The sequence below is a fragment of the Strongylocentrotus purpuratus genome, unplaced genomic scaffold (genome assembly GCF_000002235.5).
Source record: "Strongylocentrotus purpuratus isolate Spur 01 unplaced genomic scaffold, Spur_5.0 spur5_scaffold_5, whole genome shotgun sequence".
Lineage (NCBI taxonomy): Eukaryota > Metazoa > Echinodermata > Echinoidea > Camarodonta > Strongylocentrotidae > Strongylocentrotus > Strongylocentrotus purpuratus.
In genome coordinates, this window is record NW_022145611.1 from 27,685,674 (window position 1) to 27,702,947 (window position 17,274).

The window sequence follows — 17,274 nt, forward strand, 5'->3', positions numbered from 1 at the left end:
CGATTCAATTTCAGGGATGAAGGAATAGGAAAAATGTCGGGGGAAACCGATAAAAGGAAAGATAAACAGATAAAACACCCTTAGATTTAGGAAAGCAAATACACATGCATATCATACTCATTAGGCACAGTATGTTACTCATGTGGTCTATACGCATACATGAATGTGTATATATAAACACGCAGGGAGGGCATTAGCCATTCAGGCCTGCAAACCACAGTCACATGAAGATCCATGTGAATGTGATTAACATTAGTGTGGCTTAATCTCTCTCTCCTCATCTCTCTCTCTCCTCATCTCTCCATCTCACTTCCTTCTTCACCACCGGACCTCTATCCGCCGGTGAAGACGTCTCCTTAGTCTCCTCCACACACTGACCACTGTGATTCATAAAACATCCCTGGCATGTCGACAGGAATGCTTAATGTCCGCATCACACCACATTCATAATATATAGGGCGCATGTGTGTGCATTTCTTATGCCATCAAATTGGCTACATTAGCAGAACTGGGTAGGGGTACCCGTCAACGATATCCTTAATGTTGAATACTCCTTGAACCTCCAATGTTCGGTCTACTTTATGAAATGCTAGCCAACATATTAATGAGGCTGAAGCTGTCTGCATTTACTACTGTATTTGTATGCAAAGCAGCGATATTGTGGCAACACAAAATTAATCTTCCTCCGACTAGATACTGCTGCATTTCAATTTCTGAAGAAAACAGGCACTTGAAATACATCATTGTCAATAAATGAATGAATGCTGTGGTACTGCTAATAAGGAAAGCAACCAGACTAATCCTTCAGAGAGCAATTGCCCAAATACATGCATGCATTCATGAAGAATGAACATAAGATTAGATAGAGGTACAGGGGAGAGAAAGTGAGATTAAGAGAAGATAATTAGATAAATATAATAAGAGAAAATAAGAGATACAGAGCTAAACAAAGATAGGTGAGAGAAAAAGAGAGAAAGAGAGTAAGAGAGAAAGACAGGGAGGTAGAAAGAGAGAGATATATATGATATAATATATATATATATAAAGAGAGAGAGAGATAGATATAACGAGAGAGAGAGAGAGAGAGAGAGGTGTTGGAGAGGGGATATTATTCTTGTATTGAAGCTATCCAATGTCTGTGTTGTGACTAAGGAGTTCTGATGATGTGATTGGGTCGTGATGCTGTGACAGCCCAGCCCCTTTCATGTCGCTTTGTATTTCCTCACCGATGACTCCAGAGGAACAACTTTATAATCAGATCTCAAAGCACGTAAATATATCTCTCATTTACAGGTAGGTCAGCATCATTCTGCATCATTATACACACACCCCGTTGGCCTGGACGCCCTTCCCGTATGTGAGCGTAACTATCTCTTGAAAATCAGCCAAATGTTGTCATGTTTGCCTTGAACATTCATTAAAAGTGAGAGAATCATTTCTTAAAATGTTTCAATGTTTCTCCTTCAATGTTCTTGAGGAATTTTTTTTTATCTGATGCATCTCGTCCACACACACTTCAGAGAAAGCAGATAGTGTTATTTTGAGAAGGCTGAAAAGATTGAGGTCAAGATATAATCAGGGACATTTCATGCTGACACTTCTGGATTGAAGAAAGCAAACAAAATTGGTAGTAAATGTTAATCTCTGACCGTCACACGGACATAGGTGTATCACAAGACACCTGCGAATTAACAAATTGCCTTCCAAAACCATGTAGGCTCTTTATGAAGACTATGGGAATGAAAGAATTCACCAGTCAATGAGTTAACCTGTAGCATCTAGTTAAATGAAACAAGATGAGTTAATCCAGAGGCAACCCTAGGATCTTTGATCTTACTCTAAATGTCACACATCAACAAATATCTTGGAGGTTAAACACCATCTTGACAAAGATACAAACGACTATTTCTATCACTCACCACATGTGTGTACTGAATCTTGTACTTAATGTTATCGACTGCATACAAAGTAGCAATGATGTCATCAATAGTTAAGCTTCCTGATTAAGTTTCATTCTTTCTATTTACTCTTTAAAAATATCTAATGATAATGATCTAATGAACAAAATCTTACAATTTCATACTGCAAATTTGAGTAAAATCAGCCTTGTAATGACTTTCATTTGTAACATACTCATCAATTTGGTAACATACGCTTGACAGAATTAATTTTTCAAAAAATTATGTGTTTTTCTTTTTACTACAGTCTCACAGATGTTTGATATTCACACACAGAGTTTATGAATCAGAGTATTATACCATATTTACTCAAACTTTTCTTTGATATTCAATCCCTATTTTTTCCTTTAGAATAAGTCTCACCAGGATAAAACCAACAATCAATTATATACATTATGGAATAACAGGGGGGGGGGGGGGGGGGAGGTGGTTACACTTGAGCTTTAAACACATAGTCCTGGGTGTCAGAGTGAACTGAAGCAATAATAATCCAACATATACAGTATATCAGTAGCTATCTCCTGTTTAATATTCATGTATAAATGCTAGTGTGTATTTCTTCCCACTCTGGCCATACCCTAAGTGTTATTTTTAGGCCATTGCTAGTTTCTGCTCAGTTGTAGGCTGAGGAGAAAAGACCAAAGGCAAAGACCACAAAACACAATCGATCAATGATTAGGGTTTTAGATTGCAATGAAATTCCAGCATTATGATACGGACAAACCAATATAGTACTTGTCTTTGTCCGGGGAGCCCAATCGCTGACCCCTGGATCTGCAAACTGGGAGGATTTGTCACGCAATACGAACCAACAGACCATGAACTTGTATTGTTGATTATCAAGGCATTGTCATGAAGTGCAGGGGGGAATTTACCAAAGATGATTACAGGGTAGGGTTGATATTAGAAGGGGGGCGGTAGCTGTACATATTTTATTTTGTCGTCTTTCTTTTGTTGAATGATGTAATATTCTAGAAGTGCCACGGAGAGGCAGTGATGCTGTAGCTTTAGACAAGACAACGATCAATCACTGTGATATTGCCATGATTTTTTTAAAGAAACTAATATCATCTGAGAGACAGAAAGGCATCAACAGACTCCTTTCCTTGTAAATTCATTGATGACATACTGGCTTTCAGCAGATGATATGTGAGTAGAAGAAGGTCAATAAAGTCTGAAAGTCTGCACAGACCTGTAATCAAATAAAAGACACAGCACGACTACTAAAGGTCTCATGCCCCCCACCCCAGTACTAGGCACCATCTACTACTGCTTTCATACAGCATAATATTGATATCAGGTTAGTTACAATTTGGCTCTCAAATATTGTAATTCTCCTGTTACCATTTGTAAAGCACTGCCCATGATGCAATTACTAACATTAGAATGATTCTGATGGCCATGACCAGCCCTCTAGCCTAACCTTATGTTGTTTTCCATACTTCCAATCATTGATCAACAATCGGGCACACAACAATAAACCACTATTCCTGTTTCTCTGCATGCACATTGTTACCCTTAGCTGTGGACTGTAATCTATCCTTCTGTCTCTCTCTGTCTCTCTGTCTCTCTCTCTCTCTCTCTCTCTCTCTCTTGCTCACTACACACAAAAGGTACTCGAGGGATGAGTTAATGTACATTATGGCCGCATTCACGCTAGATTTGTCCTGGAGACATGATTGCAAAATAACCTACACAGACGGTAAAATTGATTTTTGGAGGGTTCATTTTTTTTTTGTGGTTTATCTGATCTCTGTGAAAGCAATATATATTTCAGGTGAAGGCCAGAGTAAAATTTAGAAAGGAAATTCAATATTACTGAAAGCAACATGTGAATGAAGAAGAGTAGAAACAGTGCAGTTTGCTACTCAAAAAAATATGAACATGAGTGGTTTTATGTATTTACAAAATCAAGGTACATTGTAGAAAATGAGGAATGAGGAACGAGGAATGAGGGGGGGGGAACTATGTTTTTTTTTTTTGGGGGGGGGTTTTCCAGTAGTGTAAAAAAGAGGGCATTTAGTCAACACTTAGTTTTTCTTATCATTAAAAAACTCGTTTTCAATTCATGTGATTTATGTGATAAAGAATAGGACAAATTTTGTTTCAAATTGGAGTATAAAATAAACAAGATATGAAAAAAATTGAATTCCCTGTTGAATCTACATTGCCTTATGCATTCTTCTGTTCTTTTGAGAATTGTTTACGTTAAAAAGAATTAAATTTACATGTATTGTATCGTAATGTGACCCTTAGCATTACTATACAATAGATACACACACACACACAAAAAAAAAGGAAATCAATATGAATTATTGGCATCATCATCATTTTGCTGATTTTTGTAAATTCATTTCAACATTCTTTCAATATTATATCTGGCTGCATGTATCACTGCTCTTACTTAATGCAGTATTATTCCACCTGTTTTCACCCTTACCACAACTACAGGCAACGTCACTTGTCAATAGCATCACCACCACCACCATCGCCAATCACTTTGCAGTGACTACCACTGCCTTACCCCCCCCCCCTCCCCCACCTTGCTCCCACTCCACATCAAAGTACTGTCACACTATGATCATTCATGTGCAAATGTGGTTGCCAGGAATCATTCTTTTAAGCGATATCATCACCTCCCTCCCTGGACATGCCTATCAAACTGGTATCCTTCCATCTTTGTTTGTTTGTCTCAAACTCTTTAGATTTCGACTGAAAACCCAAGGGAGAGGAGGGAATGCAAATTTGCTCGCCAATCTTTTGATTTGCAGTAACTTATGTCATGGGTTAATCAAAAAATGATCTCGAAATGTTACTACTTGTAATTTGATATAGAATATTGTGTATGAATTGAAAAATATGATTATTTGCAATTAGTCCAATGCAGTGACATAAAGGGACATTTATTTATCATTTTTACTTTTTTTAGGGGGTGGTAAAGGTACTTTATTTATTAATTTATTTATTTGTCATTATTACTTCTTTCTTTTTTAGGGGGAGGGGTGACCATGACATTTTACATAAAGGTATTTTATTTATTTACTTATTCTTTTATTTATCTATTTTTTTTCTCAACCTCTATTCCCCCTCCCTCTCCTTTAATCCTGTTAACTTTCTCTTTTAGCTCTATATCACCCCTCTCCCCTCCTTCTCCCTCTCCTAAGCTCTCCATTCATCAGATTTATCACAACTTGAATAGTCACATATCAAGTTTTGCATTGTCTTAGGCTAATGGTACAAAGACCCACCTCTTTTTAGATATATTATGTTGTCCTTTTTATTACTTTTTACAGGACCAAGTTAAAACCATACTAACCATGAATTCAGTATCTGAATGATTTATGAACAAACACGTAATAAGTTATTCATGAAAAATTCCTAGAAGTGAAGGTTTATACATTTTAAAACCATTGTGCAGGACAAAGAGAGAGAAAAAGGCCCACAATACAAGGTGATATTGTATTCTGGATACCAGACACTGGTGTATACAGTTCTTGTGATACATCTGAAAAATAAATATATTACTCGGTTTTTATTGCATAGAAACAGTCTCCTCAACTATATTGACTAATTAGGTTTGCTGATATTAATATGATTAGGCCTACCTATATCATATCAATTGGTGATAAACATGTATAGGCCTTTTTATTCTTAAAAGGCATCAAAAGACAAGATGTTACAAGATCTGCCCATTTGAGAGTCAGGTACATGGTAATCTCCTCCTTTAAATTATTTTGACAATATTTGACAAAATGATCAGATTTTAAAAAGTGAGTTTGTAGACAAGTCCATGGTATTTGTTATTATGTGTTATAGATGTAATCAAGTTTAGTTGAATATTTGCCAATCATTGTCATTATAAGTACCCCTGACTACCTATAATGTCCACACAATATATAGGCCTACCTTTCACAGATAAAAGAAGATGATGACTGATTTTGAATTTAGACTACATGAAACAAGATGCATCACTTTTAAAGCAATTTGTTACTAAATCCATAATATAATCATCGGAGTGAATACAATCTGTGATATGATCTGGACATTCGGAACTACACTTTGGACTTGACATTATTGAGTAATATTAGAACATTAGGGATATATCTACATGACCCATCCTGTTCAGCCTTTCCCTAATTTGTAAATACCTTGTAAGTAGCAAAATGTTCTATAAAAGAAAAAAATACCACATAGAACATAGAGCATAGAACATAAAAATACTGGTATGTTTGAATTAGCCACAAGCTAGATAGTATTGTTAATTTCAAAATGGACACTTTCAACTCTCGACTCCCAATCTGCTCACGCAATTGATCGATCCCCACAGCCAAAGTGAAAATATTAGGAGAGAGGAATGAAAAACACAAGGGCCTAATGACCAGAAAATAATTTCAAAAATTAAACAGGAGAATAGGAGTACCAGATGAGGCCTTATTCCCTTCTCCCCACTTAGAATTAAAAACAATCATTTCAATTATGGCATTCTTTAGCTGGGTGCAGCATGGCGAGCTCTTGTTTGGCATTCAACGGGTGCTCCAGCCAATGTCATGTATGGAATCTCAAGTGAAAGTGGGGGCTAATCATGGCCATAAGAGTGTCAGACACATGAGTGATAATCAAGCCACTCTTTCTTCTATTAACTTTCATAATTCCAAGAGGCAAACAGTAATTATTGGACATGTGGTTTAGTATTCAGAACCCTAGGAAAGTGCCTGCAATAGACTTCCAAAGCAAAGCCAGTGGCAGTGTTACTGTTAGAGCAGCTTTTTCCACGTGTAATAAATAGGGTTCAGAGAGCTACCTATATGTCAAATGAAAAAACAAACATTTTCTTAGTATATCTCTCCCTTCTATTTCTCACAAACCATGCAGAGGAGCCATGAGCTTCTTGAAATGCCCTTTCCATCAGAATTTGTAATAACAAGTCCAGTTCTCTGAACCTTTGGATAATATTGGAATTAAGAGCTATAAATCAAATTAGTATTCAGAAGTTGCCAATTTGGGCTCATCATGATCCATATCTGTCCAGATTGACTTTTCTTGTCTGGAATTGAAAGTTCATCGGACATGATCAGTCAATAGTCATTTTTAAAAGAAATATTGAAATACAACAAATTTCTAACCAAATAACGATTGAGGGTAAAATAATTTACCCAATAATCACAATTTTTGCATCATTATGATTAAAAAAAAATAGGACCCTTTCGGTCATAGCTAGTTGATAGAGATAGTTGCGACACCAGAAGTTTTTCCTGATTGGTCAGTTATTTCAAAGAGCTTCAGATAGTTTCCTCCCATTGAGATTGTACATATGAGGAAATTATTTGAAGCCAGCAAGTTAACCTATGACCGTGTTCGCGTAAGCTTATATGCGTGTGTCACAACTGTCTCTTTCAATACGCTATGTTCTCGGGTCCATGATCGCCCTCTCTTGGCCAAAGGAGAACCAACATAGCTTTCGACACTCACTTCACTCTTCAAGGGCAAATCCTATGTCTGAGTGAGAGAACATTAGAGCATCCTGCATGGTGAACGGGGGAAAAAAAGAGAGAGGAGTTGTAAAGCCTTCCAAAGTTCTTAAGAAACAAAGAGGCAGAATGTTGCTTCACAATGACTCGTCATGTCGATCTAACGTCTAGAACTACTGAAACCAGATAGGGGCCGAATTAGCCGCAGCTGAACTCTCCTCTACAAGGATGTGATTAAGACTGGTTAAAGACAAATGAGATCATCAGGAGGTTGCAGTAAGGAAAAGTTTGTTGCCGAAGGAATTATCACGGACTACCTCTGAAAGAGCAACTTTGTAGCCTCCTGATGGGTGATCAATGTAATAGGACTTGATAAAGACGTCTGTCACCGGTTCTTAAGCGTTGTGTGCAAAATATTTAGTCATTTTAGTGACAGAAATGGAAAGGATAGAGCATCATGTGACAGTATTGTTCATAAACATTAATGAAGGGGCTTAGGTTTATAATAGACCAAGTGAACATTAGACTAGTAACAGTAACACAGAGGGTATAGTTTGGGCATGTTGCCTGAATGATGATTAACAATTACTGAGCCAAGCATACTGGTTCTTTCAATGAAATGTACCAATTTTCTTCCTGTTTATTTACCAAATGTACTACAGACCATGTAAGCTTTGGATTCAATGCTTTCATGACTCAGTAGTAGGTACATGTAGACTATCCCCAAACCTGTTTGCCACAAAATCTTTAGAAATCAATTTCTATAAACCAACTTCATCAAAAGGATGCTCCTTCATGCATATACCATACCTAATCCATAAATGGTAAAGATATGCATACAAATATAGAAAGGTTAACTGGAGGCAACACATTCACTCCTCGATGGCAGGTCAAGATTTATTTCTCTCCAAGTATCTGCATTTCTTTGAAATCAACCCTATCGGCAGTTATCGGATGAATTACCAAACTGCAGGCATGTTCAAGCACCATAACCTAGAGTTGTATACCAACTATAGTGTTCAAAATAATGTGATTACTGTAAATAACCATGTATCCACCCGCCCACATCTAACCCACACACCCACCCACACACACACACACACACACCCACACCTAACCTTCTCAACCAGACTTGTGATGCTCAGCAAGTCCGGTATCATTTTTCCCCTAGAGCCAAAAGGGCATTAACTTTTGGGCTCTCAGTAGAAAATTTCAGTTTGAGACTGTGTACCTGCTAATGCTGTTAAAGAAAACATGCAAATGATACTACAAAATACAACGTGGTTTCTGTAATGTCAATATTCAACTAATCAACCAAATTTCAATAATCTAACAGGAATCTCACAGCCCTCAAATAATATTCCTCCCAAATTAAAAAAAAATTGTTTGCCAAATTTCAGACAACTTTGCAGAGTAGCAAAGTCTTATGCTGTGGTCCACAAAAGCATCATGATATTGATTTTCTTGAAATTCTCTGATCATATCTTACAAAAATTATGCGTAAAATTGAGTCAATAACACATACATCTTCTTCATGGTACCTCTTTGTGCTAAACGTTAACCCTTCTAAATGTCAAAAGTAGATTAAGATTATGTCAATCCCCTCATCTTCCTAATCTCTTTGTCTTCTACATTGACATTTTGAAAACCAAGCTTATGTGTGGTCTGTATAGATCTGTAAATCTACAATAATTTGTTATGACTTGTTCTAGGCTCATAAATGCAAAGATGATATTGCAGATACCGCCTCTGATCATTTCCCCTTTGCTGTCTTTCCGCTCCAAACTACAGATGTTGGAGGAGGATTTGAAATGGTGATAGGGTTACAAGACATCTGGAGTATTTGATTAGCTTTAAGCTGAAGTTTATTTAAGAAGATGTGCGTTGGTGTTATCTAGAGCTTAATTTGTAATCACATCAATACAATCGCCTCGTGTGACTATCAACACTTGTGATCATCCTTCACTACTCAACCAATCGATGACAAAAGAAAACATATCGATGATTGGTAATCTCAGAAGTATATGGGTTAACTGAGGAAGGATTTAAAGGGGGTGTAAACTGACGAATACAGGGGAACGCCATCTACGTCTCCTTTAGGACAACTGCAAGTAAATGAATGGACTACCCAGCGACTTAATCTCTACATGGTCAACGTTCGCAAAAGAGACCGAAGTTCTCCTCACGCTTAGGTACATGTAGATAAATGAAATTAGCTATTGATGGTTTTCTTGACCAAATAAACATGCTTTTGAGATAACCTATATAGTATCTTGTGGTATCCCTCATGAAGATAAATAATGTTTTCTCTCCACATCAGTATAGGAGGGACAATACTCTTTATAATTGAATGAAATAAATACAAATTAGATAAATCTTTTCTGGTTCACAGTCCAAATTGCATTGTACTTATTATTTCTTCTCATGGAAATTACAAAATCAACAACACAATATTATAAAAAGTAATCTGACATCTCCTTTTATTTTTCCATTCAAATTTCAAAATTAGGGTGGGATAATGCCTAAGTACATTTTGCATAACGGTGAATGGACTAGGGTGGATTTCTTTACAGGAACAGAACATTCATGGTCGGGGTTTTAAGTTTCTTGCTCATGTAAATGACCTTGGAGACAGGAATTCATCCTAACCCCAAGAGAGGGAACTAGCCACTGATAGAAAACGTCGATAAACCCACGGCAGAGGACAGACTTCTGAACTTGTCCGCACCTCGTTCACATGGCATATATCAAAACGTACGAAACGTAGTTCAAAACAACTTCAATACAATCAAAAGATAGAAACTTTCTGGATGGTAATTGAACTTGTTAGTCCAAGTTTAAAACAACCTTAACTTTATAGATGATAGGTCTGTCCAGGACACTGGCAAGTTAATGAGGACCTCTGATTGGTTTATAAACATGAGCTTTGGCTTGATAACAGTGTCAGATGAGATAGAAGACATCCTAAAAAAAGTATGAAATCTTCACAAGAGTACAATTTCTTTATGGAGAATTTCATCTCCTAAAAGTGTGAATCATCATAATAGAGGGCATTTAGATTATAGTAATTGGTAGCTTACAAGAAATAAATGCCTGGATTTTGTGTTCTGCAGCCGTTTCAAAATGAATATAACGATTGCTGGCAAAACCAATCTCAAAGTGATGGAACTTCATCTTTGGATTTTGTTCAATTTAAGTCTTAGTTATCATAAATGATAAGGCATAACCTTGAACAAGAAAATTTATCGATATGAAGCACTAATATTGATTCTTAAAAGCAAAGTTTGTAATAGATTTCTTCAAACCCACTGAAGGGAGAGTAAATAAATAAAGAGGGAAGTCCTGGTAAACATTTGATTGTGAACCTGAAGGCCAAGAGGCTAAGGGTTAACAGCCAGCCAAACGAAGGTAGATGAGAGGTCAGTGTCTTCTATACATTCATAGGAAACGGCTAGGAAGAAGGATATACATGTGGAGCCCCGGGCATTCTCTGGATGCAGGAAACATCACTAAATCTCCCCCTTCATCTGACGTACATTAGCTTAGCAAACTCTGTTGCTGCTCCTTCTTCATACCCGACCGTCTCAAACTGGCTGTGTTGGCAGGCATAGCACGCTCCATGCCTTACCTTGCCTGCATCCATTCTATCCGTTAATATGTTCCCCACTTTTTTATAACTTCTTACTATTCTTGTGGACTTGTGGTAGCCATGTTCATTCTATGGGGGGCTTTCGCGAAAGGAGTTCCCTGGAATTTTGAATTTGAAATGGCTCATTAAAGAATAAGCCTCTCAGCCAAAGAATGAAATGTGATTGTTTTGGATGAATATTGCCCCCAGTTGCATGTGTGCTTGCATTTTGATAGGAAAAATCTAATGCTCAGTATCAATTCTATGATAATCAAATTTTGATACTTTTCCTCCTTCCTGGCCTTGAATCTAAATATCAAGGTTTCCTTTTACTGGGATACGTTGAAAATAAATACTGATGATTCCCTTTGCATATCAATGACTGCTGATACATTTTAATTAAAATAATATGGATGAGAATAAATTTAACAGCAGCAAATGGGCTAACAGAAAAAACAAAAAGAGAGAGAGAGAGAGAGAGAGAGAGAGAGAGAGAGAGAGAGAGAGAGAAGGGACTTTTATGTTGCATGAATAAAATGATTCTACTATAAAAAGCAATTACTTTTATATTAATCAGCTTGGGAATATAGTCCAATGAACCATCTATGAAACAGGGAAAACAAAAGTTTTGCACAGTCTTAGGAGCCATTAGATACTTCTTATGGTCTGAGGAAAGGTTAATGATTTGTTGAGCAGAAGAGATCTTAAACTTTGTCCATGTTTAAAAATCAATGTTAATACACATCCTTCCTTATCATAATTTCAAGAAAGACCTTTTCCATGAGGAAACAACATTTGAACATTTTCTCAAGACGGAAGCACTCTTATTTTGCCCCATTCCTCTGTACTTATCCCCTCCCCCCCCCCCCCCCCCCCCCCCCTCTTCCCCCATCGCAAATGGCAATGTACTGGGCATGGTTTGCATGTGCCCCCTTCTCTTGCCCCTGGCACTGTTTCCTGGAGATGAACATGAATGTTTGGAGACAATGTGGTGAGTGCTAGCTGATCAAGGATATGAAACCTTAGTGGAAGTCCAAACGAGGGGGTACAGTTCAAATCATGACTCACAAAACAGGTTTGAACAAAAAAAAAACTATGAAACTTTGACTTGCTGGACTATCAGACCTTTTTTCATGTAGGATAATATCAACACAAACATGATGTGCAAATGAAATAGGACTTTTCCCTAATGGACAATTGCAAATCATATTAAGTTATAGATAAATGAAGTACATTGTAAAATACCTTATTTGATTATTTCAATGATTTCTAATGTTATATCAATAAATTTAATTGGATGCTTTACAATTACATGAAAATAGACTTTTTTAAATGTAAAATAGAGCACAGGGGCATGTTTCTATCCCCCCCCCCCCCCCTCACCTTAGAAAAAAATACATATACTTAATAAATGCAGAATGAAAGTTTTAATAACACTTATTTGGTTGTCATGCATATTGAAGTCCCTTGGTCAGAGAATCCTGGATGCACCCAACAGTGATGATCGTACATTTTTTCATTCTTTTGAAACTCACCAGCCATTAACCTTGCCATCAATAGAGAAATGTTTCTGAAAATTCAGTCATAAAGCAAGCACTAAGCTGACAGGATGGGCAGTTTTTGATAAACTCTACATTAGCTTTAATAGTCTTGTGATTGACATTTTGCTTTAGTAGATTATTTAGTAACATACACTATGAAAAGGTGCAGTCAAGCCAAGGATATAGCTATAAATGGATCTCTGTATTTATAGTAAAAGCTAAACATTGTCATTACAAGCGAAAAAAAATCAATCGTTAATCCTGTGATGACTATCATAAGATGAATTTAGACTTGGCGTTCTCAATTCTGCAAGGGGTATCGAATGGCCAGTAAACACATTAAATAGAATTTAATGTTCAATTCCAGGAAACCATAAACTATTCTTTGGTACTTTTTCCACTACAGCCAAGATATATAAATTCCTTCAGAAAAGTTGTGCAGCTAGTGCATCCTTCATAACTCCTGATGACATAGTGAAAATGTCATCAAGAAAGAACTATGGAAGGCACAGAACCCCTGTCTCATAAACTTACAGAATTATACAGTTACAGGGTGAGCTTTAGACCTTTTTTCAAAATTTCTTCATAAAGTTCTAGATAGGGTAATTAAATGAAGCTGTACATTGTATAATGAAATCTTTTTTAGGTGTACTAGTGGTTTTTAATAGGTTTCTATAAGCATGGCAAATGCATCAAATTGTATCCTTTCTACAAATACAATTATTTAAAGTGATCCCTGATAAATCCTTTATGTGCAATAAAGTTACAAACAATTGTAACACATTAATTTGCCCAGCATTGTAATCTTAATATAGATTCTTTGTCTTAATGACGATTTGCCTATATTTCATATGTGTGCACATGAAGATAAACAGAATGCTGTCCAAGTTGTTGCATACTGCGCCTTTAACAGTGGATCAGCATTTGAAGTGTGATGTCATGTCAGTCCTTTTTTTTCCTTTTTTCCAAACATTTAATCTTCCACTCTGAAAATTAATACTGTTGATTCTCTCTCCAGCTTGGATGACTTGTGACAGAGCTGTCCTGGCCGTGGCATTAATCTGACTAGGTTTGTTTCAAGGGAAACTATTTTGGTTGGCTTTGATTAGAAATAAAAACCTAGATTTGCAGGATGCCAGCTACTGGAAAGCTCCCGATAATTAGCAGATTAACTGCTGCTGGCTAATTTAAGCCATTTTCATTATTTGGAAAATCATGGGAGATTTAGAAACAGGGGCTTAGCAAATCCTGATCGGATTGCATGTACTTTTGGATACAATTACCATATATCCAATTGAATGCTCCTTCTCTAATTGTCCTTTCATGCCGTGTCTAATTACACAATTCCTTTTTAAGCTGCAGACTTGCCCCCTCCCCCAATTCATTCTTTTAAACTCATCATATGGGATGATCACAGCTATCACGGTAGAACTATGATACGTGTATCATTTCTGTGTGGTAACCTTTGACAAAGGGGAATGTATTCTGTGGTCTGAACATGGATGCTATCCAACAAATCAAGAGCTTAGAGATCACTGGCTTGCAGCTAACCACAATCACAGCTACTGTTTGTAAATTGGTTGCTTGTGTATTAGTGATTAAACAAACTTCCTTTCAAGTTTAACCTGTCTGATCCTCTAACGATTTCATCTGATAAGAGCCAGAAGGGTGTTATCTCTATTCTCAACATATTTGTGAATTAATATCCTTCTTGCTCTCAGCAAACAATTTCTTCTTGACATTTCACAATTTAAACTGGACTTGGTGATGGAAGTTAAGAATGGTGGTTGTTTGTGCTGTTATGAGAGAAACAGCCTGAATGAAACCTGCCTAGCAAACCTGATAATAGCTAATCCCCAGTCAATGGATAGACAAAAATGTTTTTTTGCTTTTGTAGCCCGCAAGGATGGTACGTTCCTGGTAAACCTTAGTGGTGTAATCTCTCTAATATCATTCACATTCATGAACCTGAACTGCAAAAGACACTTAAAAGGCTCTTTGCATTTACATCACTGAAGTGGGGTAAATCCAGCCCCGTCGAACGGGGGCTCTCAAGAATTATTGGCACAAATTTATCAGCGCATGCAGGGTGGGCTGCAATCGCCTAACAAAAGACTATGGAGTCCTGCTGTTGTCTATGTAATTTCTTCATGTGTTTCATTCATATGCATGTTTGATATGAGTGCAGGGGACTGAAGAACCAGAAAAGGTTAATGGGAACAAATGGGTATCTTGTCCAGGGTTGATTGCTACACACAGCCAATCCAGCGGTATTGGGGCCTCCAGCTGCGGATTTCTGTGAATGAATCTCCCGGTCCAACATTATTCCTCCTCTTTCTCTAAAATTGCATTTGGCTTGTTGTTTTCAATAATGAAGCCTGTCCATTTTGAGTGTGTGTAACCCCCATCTACAAATTTTTCTCCCTGGGTTCAAAAGAAATGTTCTGGTAATTTGTGAAGACAGTCTCCATCCATTCAGTCTATGCTTGCTATTCGTTTTCTCCTTTTTTTAGTTCAGTTTTTTTGCTGTTCTTCAAAACACAGCATGCATTTCTCTTTTCCCCCATGGCAGATATTTTGTGGGTAACGTTTTGAATGCTTTTTACCAAAAGGGCTAAATGAAGTATCAAATAACATTTCTAAAGATACAGTCATGCAGGAGGGGAAGCACATTGTATTTTGAATAGCTTGCTTTATCTTCTAATGAATTCAGATGTTTTATTTAGGAAATTCATCTAAAAATAGACTTCATACAAAATCAAAGAAAATGAAGGCTCTTGGGAATATGAAAAGACTTGACTAATAGGCAAAATTAAGATAAAATAAATCAGAAGAGGAGGCAGTGATAGAAAGAGAAATAGGAAAGAAGATTAATGGCATACAAATTAGAGATCAAAGGAAAATATCCCTTGACCTTGGAATCTGCAAATAAAATGATTTTCATGGAAAAGTTTTTTTAAAGAGTTGTGAAACTAAACAATTGCAATTCTACAACAAAAGAAGGCAGACATACTAAATTTTGATGTCCAATTTATTTGTTTACTATTGAACCGAAAAAAAATGAATAAAAGCACAATTTCCTAGAAAAGAGATCTTGTGTATGGTAGACATAGATAATAATGGGGAAAAAGGAAAAGGGAAAGGGAAAAAAATAATGAAAGGTTGCAGTATAATATCAATAGAATAAAGTTGCAGATATGTGTTTGATTTTGTTTTAAACATCAAATTCTGTCAAATGTAAAAGAAGGGGTGCTACATGTTCATGATTTTTGAATAAACATAAACTGCACCTTTAATTCATCTGTTTCAAGAATGAAGCTCTTAAATGTTTGTATATAAATTGTGTATATATGTGATCTTATCACAACGATCATAAAAGAAACTTGTATCACAAGAGGTAAACATTACTGTCCCAAATATTAATGGGCAGGCTTTACACATGAAATAATAAATTTGTTTCATCTTAGGAGATATACAGAAATACAAGTATTCAATTTTTAGCTCTCCTGGAAAAAGTTAATGGTTTATGTATACATCTAACCCATTTGAAATATTATTTGGATGTACTTGGATAAAGATGCATGACCATATAGTGATAACTGCATTACCAGATGTCAAATTCAATTGAAATCAGTCATTGATTTAAGCTGTGATAGGACCTCGTGCAATGGTCAAAAGCATTAAAGGGGATGCAGATTTAGAATTAGCTGTGATGTTTTCAATTTTCATAACCTAAATCTCCTGATCAAATATATAAATGGATTTACAGCATTTTTGAAAAAGCAGATGAGCCTAGAAGATTATAGAACTGTCAGAGGTCAGGAAGAATATTGTCATCACTGTGCCCTGTTTGTCTGTATCGCTAGTCCTCAGTGAGACCAATTATCAGATATTGGTGTTTAGATAGATGAACTGAATCACATTTCTTGTGCCCTAATTTGAGGAGTTTAGTTTATAATTCTAATTAGGATTAGGAAAGCAAAATCATACCAAGTCATTTCCACAACTAAATGGCCAGCTTTTAAAGGTTTCTATTTATACTTTTGCTAATCCTGGCTGTATCTCTTCCTCTTACTTTCCCTCCTTCCATTTCCCTAGATCTCCCCTTCTATCCATCTGTCTTTTTCTCCCTTTCCTTCTCTCCCCTACCCCTCTCTTTCTCTATTTCTCTCCTCCATATCTGCCCCTGCTCTCCTATCTGCCCCTGCTCCTCTGTTCAACAGTAGTAACATATGTTGTCCTCTTGTTAAAGAAAATAAATCCATCATACGTCTCTGCAATGAACCACTTGTAGAATATTCACCATATGCCAAAATTGAATTATAAAATTCATTTCATGATTTATTTATTTTTCTATTTCCTCATTAAAAAAAAAATATTCAGTACCTGCTTCCATGTCTAACCAAAACAATATCATTAATATCACAATTTCTTAACTATATCTCACAGTTTGTCTGAAAATGAGCCATCACTTGTTCCTTTTTTTTTCACCTTACATGCGTTTAGAGATGAAATTTCCAGGAAGTAGATTGCTATGAATTAATAAGGAAGCTGACATTATCTTTCTGGTCACACTCCGACCTGGATGGTCACTATCGTCCTCTATCAATAAGCCTAATTCAATTTGTTTATCCTCCTGATTTATAAATTTTATATAAGCGGTAACTGACTGACAATAA